Raw genomic sequence first — 12300 nt, 5'->3', positions numbered from 1 at the left:
CCTCGCCAGACCTCACGTTATGCAAGAACGTGACGCGCGCTACTTGGGACAATACGGGACTCTTGGCAGGCAGCGACCACAACATCCTCGCGATCACAATCGAGACGCGCCTAAGTAAGAAGCCGAAACTCACGGCTCGCATTACCGAGTGGCCGAAATTCCGCAAGTTACGTGAAGAAAGAGCCTCCGACACCATTACCGACATCAACGAATGGATCACCTCATTACAAGAGCACGTGCAAGCCACAACCCGCGAGGTGGAGACCACCGCCGACTTGCACACAACCGACTCTCGCCTCCTCCACATGTGGGACGCACACGCTGGCCTCTTGCGCAGGTGGCGACGGCAGCGTCACAACAAGAAGCTACGCCGCCGCCTCGAGACTCTAGCGCGCGAAATCGAGAACCACAGCCTCGCCCTCGCGCAACAGCAATGGGGCCAGCTGTGTGACGGCCTCAATGGGCAGATGAGCTCCAAGAGAACGTGGCACCTACTGCGGCAATTGCTCGATCCCTGCTCGTCAAAATTGTCTGCACAAAAACAGCTGCAACGGCTCCTACATCGCTACCCTGGCACGGACGCCGAGCTGCTCGACGAGCTAGCTCTTCGTTACGTGAGCGTCGCCTCGCCAGACGCGCCGCCGGAGAAATTGCCCCCGTACAGCGGCAAACCGAACCCCCAACTGGACGAAGATATTACGGAAGCGGAAATCTACGCGGCCATGCTGAAGCTACGCACAACCTCGGCGCCTGGTCCTGACGGCGTAAGCAACAAGTCCCTTCGAAACCTGGACGCCAAATCGGTGGCTGCGCTCACGCAGTACGCGAACGAGTGCTGGCGCTCGGGCCACATACCGCAAGAGTGGAGGCACGCGAAGCTCGTATTTATCCCCAAGCCAGGCAAGAAGGTGGACATCACCAACTTGCGCCCCATATCGTTCACCTCTTGTCTTGGCAAGCTGATAGAACACGTTGTCCTAGCCAGATTACAAACCTACGCTGAAGAAAATGACCTCTTCCCTCCCACGATGCTCGGCTTCCGCGCCCACCTATCTACGCAAGACGCGCTCGTGCAGATACACCACGACCTCCTTCGGACCCCGCCGAAAGCCGGAACTCGCGCCGTGCTCGGTCTTGATCTTCACAAGGCCTTCGACTCGGTGCGACACACGGCCATCGCCTCCAACCTTGCCGCCATTGACCCGGGCGAGCGGACGTACAACTACGTATGCGACTTCCTCTCTAACCGCACCATCGAATTTTCGTTGGCCGGCGGCTGCACTTCTAAACGCCTCACACTCGGAGACAGAGGCACCCCTCAAGGAGCAATTTTGTCTCCATTCCTATTTAACCTTGCCATGCGCACGCTCCCTTCTTCACTCGATCGGATCCCGGGTCTCCGTCATACCATCTACGCCGACGACGTCACGCTGTGGACGACTACGGGCTCAGACGGACAGATCGAGGAGACCCTCCAACGTGCGGCCGACGCCGTCGTTAGCCACGCGACGCAGGCGGGCCTCACGTGCTCGGAGAGCAAGTCGGAGCTCTTACTGCTTCGCCCTCCCGACCGCCGTAGGAATAAGTCTCCTCCCCTACCGGCCATCCACGTCTATGTCAACGGTGTAGCCGTACCACACGTTGACCACATCCGCATTTTAGGCCTATTCGTTCAATCGAATCAACGCAACACCATCGCGCTAGAACGCCTCACCGTCACCGTTACTCAAACGACCCGCCTCATCGCTCGCGTGTCGGCTCGAAAGCAAGGAATGAAAGAAAAAGACCTGCTCCAGCTTATCCACGCCTTCGTCATCTCTCGTCTCACGTACGCGCTGCCCTACCTTCGCCTACTGGGATCCGAGAGGGACAGAGTCGACCGACTCATCCGCAAAGTGTACAAGACGGCTCTTGGCCTCGTCCGTACGACTTCTACATCGAATGTCCTCAGCCTTGGCATCCACAACACCGTCGACGAACTCATCGAAGCACACCGTACAGCACAAATCCAGCGACTTCGCGGCAGCAAGACCGGCCGCTGGATACTCGCTCGCATCGGCCTCACCGCCTCGCCATCGGGCGCTGACCCGGCCTCAATACCGCCGCCTTTACGTCGACGTTTTTTCATCAAGCCACTGCCGAAAAATATGCTTGCTGGACATCACGACGGTAGACGGCGAGCACGAGCCCAAGCCTTAAACGACGCCTACGCCTCGCGGCCCGATGCGGCCTACGTGGACGCGGCACGCTACCCCTCTCAACCAAGCGCGTACGCACTCAGCGTAATGGCCACTCGCACCCCCCTCGACACCCACGCAGTCTTACGAGTAGCCGGCTCCGTCCGTGCCCTCCACCCTGCCGAAGCCGAGGGAGCGGCCATAGCTCTCGCGGTGACCTCCGGGTTCACCACGATTCTCAGTGACTCGAAAACCGCGATCTCCCATCTCGCTCGCGGTACCGTTGCTCCCGGTACCTTAAGGCTCCTTCAGTCCCTCGCCCACTTCGAAGACGAGGATCCACCTCCCATATCTCTCATCTGGGTCCCTGCGCACGTGGGAAACCCGGGGAACGAGGCCGCCCACCGACAAGCTCGAGAATTCGTCAACCGAGTGGTGGGCCGCGCCACGAACCCCGAGGGCCTCGGCGAGCCCCTGACCTCCTATCACGAAATAGCCCAGCACTATCGCCTCGGGCGTCGAACGAAACCACCGCCGCATCCCAAACTCACGAAACCACAAGAGATCGCGTGGCGTCGCCTCCAAACGAACTCCTTCCCGTGCCCACAGGTGTACACACACATTTACCCCGATCTGTTCAGTCCACACTGCTCGCAGTGTGGCTCCGTCGCCTCCCTCTCTCACATATTATGGGACTGCAGCGAGGATCCACCCCCGCCTGATCTCCTGACCACTCCCTCGCCCGAGGCGTGGGAAAGTGTACTCCGCAGTACGAGCCTCGAAGTACAGCTCCGGGCCATACAACGAGCCGAGGAGGTGGCCGCCAGGCACGGCCTGACCGCCATCCCTCTGTGAAAATATTTTCACTTTAATAAAGTTGCTTCTCTCTCTCTCTATAGAGGAGGGACAGACCCACACGCAAAGGAGCTTCGCCCCTAAAACATGGCTCATCCCCCTTGCGTGGCAATCGGTTTAACGCGAGTGTGAAACGGGTGTGTCCAGATAAGATAGAACACGAGGTCCCGGTCACCATTTATGATTTGACAAAATATGCTGTAGGTCTTGGCATTACAACCAGAACAATGGTTTAGAAGTTAGTTTCGCGAAAAAAAAATTTTGTTCGTCTGAAAAAAATATACAAATTTTGGCCGCAATAAACACTTTTCTGCCAATTTCGCGATTTTCTGAATTTTGAGCGCGCCTAGGGGAAAACGGTGCACTTCTCGGTCACAATATTTATTCTCCTCAAAGAACAAGTTAAATATAATCTTATGAGTCTATTATTTTTCTTGCGTGTCGAAGCACTTTTCAAGGGAAAAATCACAGACTTGGCAAATCGCACAAAATACCTGTATTTGAGGAATTTATTGCTGCAAACAAGTTAAAGTGAGGATAATAAAAATCAGTACATATTAACAATGATACATTTGCTCGCTTTTAAAATACCTTTTGTCGTTTTGTCATGCTCCATTTTACTCGATAATTAGGCTGAGACGTAAGTGATTTACCAAAAACGCCAAATTTTGAAAACAGTTTTCTCAAAAAGGGCCATTTTTAGTTTTTTTAAAATACCTCTCATTGAAGTCAAGAGCGTCATCTATCATTCTGCATAAAAAACGTTGCATTATTTTGGTTGCTAACAAGTTATAATGCGTCAATTGTGACCAAGTCAGCCTAGCGGCCACGTCGTTCGTTCAGCGCTGAAACTCGGATATAAGTTGTTCAAGATACTTGTACCTGACGTAATCACGAATCAGTAGCTCCACACCAACAAATGCGCAGCCAGGTGTCATGGTTCAGCTGTCTTGCGACCAGCTGCTTGACAAACCCGCAGTAACGGCCGCTCGATGATGTGGTCGCTCACATTACATGAGTGCCGCTTCCGACTCCTGATGAGCTCCGCTTGCGCGCCAAACGACGCTCAGAGGACGAAGGAGAGAAGGTTCGCCCTTGTGTTTCTCCACAAGGGCGAAGGAATGAATGCTATAACAACAAATTGTAATGTCACGCGCAGAACGGCAAGCAGCTCTAAACTTGCAGTGCTCTCTAAAGTAGAAAGGACGCGCGAAAGGAACGTACACTGGACTAGCGCAAACTAACAACCGTCACAACTGCTGAAGCCACCGAGCTCTGAGTACCGCCAACGCTAAATGGTGTATATAAATAGCTCGCCGTTAGTAAGCTGAAGAACGTACGGCCGGCCATTTTTTCAACCAGAACGTGCGAGTGTCGGTGGCCGAGTTGATAATCGCTGTACAACGGGGCGTAGCTGTGAAATAAACGAAAATACGCGCATAGATTCTATGCGCAGTCCTGGGCAGCTGTCGTCTGCTAGGCTTTTACGGGAACCGGACAGCACCCCCGCTTCATGTGAGCAGCGCTATCCTCATGCTTTTTAAATGCGAAGCAGCTCTTTGACTAGCCTGTGTAACGCTGTCCCTCCGTGCGTCCGTACGAACGTGCCGCAACGCGATCCCCTAGCCGCAGGTGTTGGAGTGGTGCCAAGTAGGTCACGCCGCAGCTTGGCGTTAACGCCACGCTCCCCTCGCAGTGCGCGCTGACGTCACTCTCTCCCTCGCCTGCCGCGCGCTCGCCGTAGCGCCCGCAGCTGCCGCCCCGTCCGTTCGCCCGCAACACCTGCCGCTACCGCCGCTCGCTTCGCTGCCGCGACCGCCGCTCGCTACACCGCCGACACGTCGGTTCACGCGCAATAAACCTGACGCGCGTCTAACGTACGCGTTGAAACATATCTGTACGTATCACATCTCTCTCGCTTCACCCTCTCCACCGCGTTAGCGCCGTTCAACCCGTGACGCCAACCGTGCGCAACGCTGCTGATTCGCATCCCATCAGCGTTCCCTTTGGGAAGATGGTGTTAATTTTGGTCTGAACGATGCCATCAAGTTATAAAGAAAAGGTCAAGTGGTCGCGCTTGATATGGAAGGAATGTGATTACATCCGCTAGCGTGCGTAACAGCATTTTATAGCGGAGCTGTGAAGCTTTTTGTCATGCCTTACGTTGTCGACACGAAACTCTCATCAGAGGCCGGAGCGTGCTCTGGTTCTCTTCGTCCTCTTCTTCATGGTCTTTATCAGTCTTCACGACTACTCGAGCCAATTAAGCGAAGCTCTCCTATGATTAAACTAATTGAGCCATGTTATGCCAAGATCAATTAATGAAGATCCTGCTCAATAGGGCATTGTAATTACGGGTTTGCTAACTCTGGGCATGCCTCATTAAGAACTTCCGCATTAGAATCCTGGAAATTAACGTCATGGTAATAAATAACATACTCACGGAGGTCATATTAAATAATTTGTTCTAAGAGCACCCTGATTTGGACATTGCTAATGAGGAGCGTGCAAGGTAGGACTATGATAATTAAGCCTTTCTAATTAGCAACGTTTTCAGTGACATCACACTAGTTTGCAAGGTCTTAATTAGCCCGGTCTCACTTGGAAGTCCATAAACGAGATTGCCGAAGTAGCACAAGTTAATTACCATAGCGATAATTGACTTCGTTCTAATTAGCAGTCTTAATTAACATTGTCATCATTAACAATGTCTTAATTAGACAGACACCTACAACGCACAAGACGGGTCTGTAACTATTGATAATGAGGATCGTGCTAAGTCGGACTAAAATAATTAAGCCTCGCTAATTAGCAACGCCTTCAGTAACATCACGCTAGTTTGCAAGGGGTAATTAGCATAGTCTTAATTGGGAGTTCATAAACTACATAGCCCTAATTAGCAAATAGTTATTACCATAGTGTTAATTGATGTTGTTCTAATTACGTGGGGCCTAATTAAAATTGTCATGGTTAGCAATGTCTTAATTAGAGAGACACTGACATCGCACAATACACGGGTCTCTAGCTATTCGCCGGGATCGAACCCGCGACCTTCGGGTCAGCAGCCGAGCACCGTAATCCGATTACCGCCGCGGCAGGCATGATCGACTAAGAACATGAAGAAAACGAAGGGAGCCGGAGAGCGCGCTAACTGCTGATAGTTTCTTGTCGACTACACACGCCTTAACGAAAAGCTTAACAGTACCGCTGTAAAGATGCTTCTACGCATGTAGTATAATCAGCGTGTGTAATTACATCCCTTCCATCTGAAGTGCGACCACTTCACTTTTTCTTTATAACTTGATGGCATCGTTCGGAAAAAATAAGTTGACTATAGCGGTGCTGAAAAGAAGTGGGGTTGGTGTCCGGTTCCTGGAAAAGCCTAGTAAACGACAGCTGCCAAGGACTGCTCATAGCGCGCATGCGCGTTCATTTCTCGTTCATTTCGCCGCTACGCTCCGTTGTACGGCGCTTATCAACTCGGCGGCGAAGCTCACGCGTACAGGTTAAAAAAGTGGGCGGTTGTACGCTCTCTGGCCGAGCGGTTTCGCACCGCGCTATGGAGCGAGGGGTCGTAGGTGTGACCGGGCCCCAGAAGCTGAGCGCCAGTGTCGGTTTCAAGGAACGTGGGCGCTCGTAGCGGTTGCCGGGCATCCTAAGATCTGGTTGAACGAAGTGAGGTTGATGTGGCTCTTCATACTTATTGTCTTTCACGAGTTTTTAGAAATAAAGAAATTTCATTGAGCTACAAAGAACCCTTCTTTCGTTTATTTCTCTTCTTTTATCTCTGATATTGCGGATTTTAAATCGGGCGAAGCGCGGGAACTGGTTGACTTGTGTTCGTAGCGCTTGCCTCGGCTCGCTCTTGCCACTCGCTCATCAATATCACAAGTTGGATCGCGCTCGGTTATCTCGCTCGGTTATCTCGCTCGGTTGACGTACCAAGTGTGAATACGGGAAAGATAAGACATTTCATGGGGTGTGCAGCGAATGGAAGCCAGCAGGGAGCCACGTCGAGGAGGCCAACCGAGTATTAGACGAAGATGGCTAAATCGGGGCATCACATGTTTTGCGCGGCTCTGTTGTGTGTAACCCAGGAACTTCCAGTCCCACGAAGGTTTTCAAGGTTTTCTAGTAACAACGGGTGAGCATAAGTACTTGAGTTCATTATTTTCGCCGCTATTCATTTCGCATTAGTACATAAGTAAATACAGTTCTCTGCAAGCCTGGCTGGACTGACATAAGCGCAGTGTTGCTAGACTAATTCGTCATGACGACAGCGTATACCTGCTGCGACAGAATTCGTTTAATGAAACGCTTGAGTGCGTGTTGGTTCGGCTAGACAGTTTGTTCATCTTATACTTATGGCGTGTAGTTCACATGATGTGAAGTAATTGTTGGCTTTTTTCTGTTCTTGAAAATGCATGTAGCCAGTTTGAAACTTTGCGGGCCTTTACTTCTAATGATCTCACTGAAATACATCTAATGGACTCACTGATGCAATGAGAAATCGTTTAACAGACAATCTCGCTGGAGCCAACGTTTCGACAGTATTCTTTTCTTTGTGAAGGCAATGCTGCTGCCCTGACGAAGAAAAGACAACTTGTGGAAACATTGTTTCCTGCGGCATTCCCTATTCAACGATTTCTCATCGCTTCACGCCTCCATCTTCCCCTGAACTTCTTTCTTGTTTGCTACTCAAGTTCTGTGAGCAAAATATGTTCGTCGTCATAATAGACGTGATTGAGTCAAGTACGACGTGGCTTGCTCATGATTGTTAATAATTTTCGCACTGGTTTGGATATTCTGGGTTAAATATTTGGTCATTATGTGCATATTTCTGTTGTGAATAAAAGCTGCTTTTGCTGATTCACACTTTCACACTACGTGCATGTCTCTGTTTTTTACTACAAAACATGTGAATAAAAAGCATATCCACGGGGTGAATGATGATGAGTGGGGCGAAGCTCTCGTACGGCAGGATCTTGGCGGCGGCGTCGCGCAGCTTCACGCCCAGTACATCATCAACATCGTGAGATCGGGCCGGTTTATACTAAAGGGTCGATGAGAGTCATGGCGACTTGCAGCTCACTTTAATTTTAATGTGCGCTGTGAATTTTTATTGTTTATTCACGCACAGGAGAAATCTCAGCAGGCACTACCTTGGAGGTAAACAATGGCTGCTAATGGGGAATGAGAGACAGAAGTCGGCTTTTAGCTAACACTTACACTTCTACTAACGTTTCCTACTGGAACATGCCAATGGCTGCTAATGGGGAATGAGAGACAGAAGAAGTCGGCTTTTAGTTAACGCGCACGCTGCGAATTTTTTATTGTTCAACAACGCACAGGAGAAATTTCCCACCGGCACCACCTTGGAGGTCAAGATCTGGTACTAGCGTTAAGACTGGTTACACACTACATACAGGGGACGAACGGGTGCCGCCATAAGGAGCTTCGCCCCTAAAAAAGAAAATTTAAGTTTTACTTGTGTTGATCGAGTTTCGTCTTATTGAGAAGTCGGTCAACTTTAGTTGTCCCCTACACAGCACACGAACGACATTAAAGATGGTTAACTAAATTCAATGAATGACCGAGTTGCCCGAGCAGACCTGCAAGATAGCACGAACACATTCCGGTTGCATGCAAAGTGGGAAAGGAGGGCTTCCGCGGCAACCCTCCTCTTAAATTCGCGCTTTTTCCCTCTATTTGCTGACCTCACCAGTGTCGTCATGAATGAAATTTTTTTTGTGAATTATTTCTAGTCGATACCCGGCAGTCGTCAGTGGTGGAAGCGGCGATGCCGCAGCGAATAAGCATGCGAGAGCGCGTCCCATGGGAGGTGTAGGGAGTTTCCGCCCCCTGGTTCGATTCCCAGCAACGGAACGTTTTCTTCTAGTTTTTTCTCTGTGATCTTTAGTGTATATCTTTCAACGTCATATATGTGACGGAAATTCGTCAGTGGAGCCGTGGTGGACCCTTGCATAACACGCTTTCGTGTTAAAATATGCAATAAATTCTAGTATCTAAATCAAGAAAAGGAAGGAAATTTTTCTTCTGCGCTAAGATCGCCTGTCTGTCACGCGACGTCGCAAAACAATGAATAGTCGCGAAGTTAAAATGACTAAACAGCTCAATTATATACCGAACAAAACCTACACTTTCACGTACTAGCCATAGAGTACTCCCTTCGGAACGGTATTTAAGATCGCTTACTGTCGATAATTTCGGCAGTGGTACTTCGTGCGGCTGCCAAAAAAATTAATTTACTCGTGCGTAACTAATACATTGAGTGGTGTTGCAACGCCGTCACGAGTCGACGTCGCACGTTACGACTATGCTCCGCGAACTCCTCATTGCTCAAGATGCTCCTTTTTAGCGCCTTGCCGCAAGATGCTGCTATTGTTGCAAGCCACTGCGCAATAAGCAATGGGAAACAGAACCAATCGGACACAGACCCTACCCTCATCCCCCCCTTTAGTTCTGAGAGCTTAGCCCAAGCGTACCCTCTCCACTTCTGAGCGCTTATCGACTTATCTCAGACGGCATTTAATAAATCGTGTCCGATAAGGCGACGCTACTTGTCATTCAAGAAAGAAATGGGATTTTTAGTAAACAGGAACGGTGTATGATTGGGCTGTGGAGGAATCTGCTTGTTTCCACCTAATGCTTGTGTTGGCGTTGACGAAAGTTTGACGTGAGGCTCAATAGAAGCAAAACAGGACGGAACATTAGTACGTCATTCCGCCAGCCCGGTAATGTGGACTTACGGTCGAGAAGACGTAAACGGCAGCCAAGAAAGCACCTGACAATGCGCATTGCCTCACAGGTGTATGCAGATCTACAAGTCATACTATTCTAGAGTTACCGAACGATGCGAGCACGCAACCTTTCAAATGTAGCTACCCTCGTATGCTGTTTACCGATGTAGCCGATGATGGCGATCCATATTTATGGCGCATCCCCATAGATGAAGTGTGACAAGCACATAACTACGATGACAATCGGCGACATCGTAACAGGGAGCATTGTCCAAAGAGAAAGGGAGAAACACAAGATTGAAAAATTGCCTGAGCTGCTTCAATATGCATTAATGGCGCAAGTGTTCGCAAAAGAAAGAGGGAAATGAAACTGATATGGAGACAAAAGCAGGTGCGCACGAACAATATAAAATAATTAGAAGACTACACAATTCCATATCGATAAGCAGCTCTGCCGAAGCGCAGTGTATCTTCTTTATGGGTATAAATGGAGACTGCAGACATCGGCCTGTAGTCAGGTAAGCGGACGTCTACCCGGTAGACGTTTGCCCGCTAGAAAAGGGCAGTGGAACAATAGGGTGAAAGAGTTGAATGCTCTGATAAGAGAGAAGTGACATTAACGGACACATGAAAGAGAAACTGTCGAATTTTATTTTTTGTCATGTCGCAGGTATTAATTACTTAGAAAACGGCTTAAAGTTATTTCATTTTCGAAAATAGATATAAGTTTATCTGCAGAAATAGCACTAAGCTTCGGAGCCTCCATTTTGAGACATTGCCGCAGGAATGTATTCGATGCCGTGTTTAATTTTATTCAAGCTACAAAACGTATCCCATTTTAATCTCTACTTTAATAAATATTCTTACAGTAATCAAAAATGTGTTGAAGTGTAACAGTTTAAATCGAAATCAATTCCAAATTGTTTGGGTCAGAGGAATACAGCTGTGAGGTATGCTCATAATTGCACAATTTTTAATACATTAGCTGTCATTTACCTTTTTCTAATCTCCCCCATTAATTTAGTTTTTTTTTAAGTATTTATTAGTATTAATTCGCATTGAAGTTATTAGAGAGAAGTTACGACACGCAGTCTTGGCCAATCCCCCACTGTGGGTAAGTGCCACAATTTTGACTTAAGCGTATCAAAAATTTCCATAGATTGTTTAAAAAAATCACGTTTCCTTTTACGAAGCATAGGCCTTAAAGGGGCCCTCCACCACTTTTTTTGAAGCGCCTACATCGCTGCTGACCGCATCAACGCGTAGTGGCGCTCGCCAGAACTATTGCAGGCGGAAATGACGAAGATGAGCGCTGGCCTATGATTGGATAAATGTAACGTTAGAAGTAATAGCGGCGTTGCATCACAAAAGGGGTTATTATTGGGTTTAGTTTTTCTTGAGCATGCTTTTTTCACTGAACACCAAATAGACAGACGATCTTAGACTTTTCAGCTTTAAAATGCAGCGCCCGGCAAAGACTGCGCCGAACGCCACCGCGCTGGAGGGAAACGCGCTCGGGACGCTCCAGGCGCCGTTGTTTGTAGAAACTGAAGGGGAAAAAAATGTAAGAGCGTTGATATAGACGCCGTCGCAACAAGAAACACGAGTAAAACTAGAAAACATGATAGAGGCGTTCACGATATGCCTCGTTTCGCACGCGCAGTTCACTCTTAATGCACCACATTGTTTGTTACTATCGCAACGGCGTCATCAATACGTTGGAAAGAACGGGCAACATTGTATGCAAGCTTCCCGTACGTAGGAACTTTCAGTTCATTTCATTGGGGCGCCATCAGACGTCACAGGGCGAGTGAAACGTGGTCAGGTGACCCCGCAAAAATCGAGTTGAGGGTAGGCCTCCATTTTATTGTATTTTGAGTGTTCTAAGCTGAATAACTTCGGACTGCGTTATCCTACAGCTGCCGTTCTTGCTGCACTAATCTCTTCAGCCACCAGTCTACGCAACCCGAAAGTAAAAAGTGTAAAACAATGAGGTCAGGAAAAGTGTTGGAGGGTCCCTTCAATTTTACATTTACAATAACCGCCGGCCTCTTGGCCAATCCCCTATAGTGGGTAAGAGCCAGTACAGCGGCACGAGCTACTAAAAAGGAAGACCAGCCGAGCGTAAGTAGTGAGCGCTGCTTGGTCACATTTTAGCGTCGCTAGTTCTTTTTTCTGCTTCAGATTTTCTTTCTGCTGCTGCTTCAGGAGCCGTAATTCACCTACATTGCAGTTCACGCTTTTCTACCACCTCATCTCGCGTGCGTGAAGGGCTTTGTTCGTGGTGTCCCCGCCAATATTACTCCCGCAGCCTTTTTAAAGATGGTTTCTCCTGCTCGCGTGGTATCATTTTACAGATGCAACAGGCCTGTAGGTGATACGCGAGTACCAACTGAAAGCGTTTTTTATCGTCTCTTTTGTCACTCTAACAAGCCTATCGCTCTGAAGGCCTGGCCCTACTTATTCCGTGTAGAGGTGTTGACACCTAGGTCACTGCAGTGTCGTAA

The sequence above is a fragment of the Rhipicephalus sanguineus genome, chromosome 9 (genome assembly GCF_013339695.2).
Source record: "Rhipicephalus sanguineus isolate Rsan-2018 chromosome 9, BIME_Rsan_1.4, whole genome shotgun sequence".
Taxonomy (NCBI): Eukaryota; Metazoa; Arthropoda; class Arachnida; order Ixodida; family Ixodidae; genus Rhipicephalus; species Rhipicephalus sanguineus.
This window is presented reverse-complemented; position numbering follows the sequence as displayed.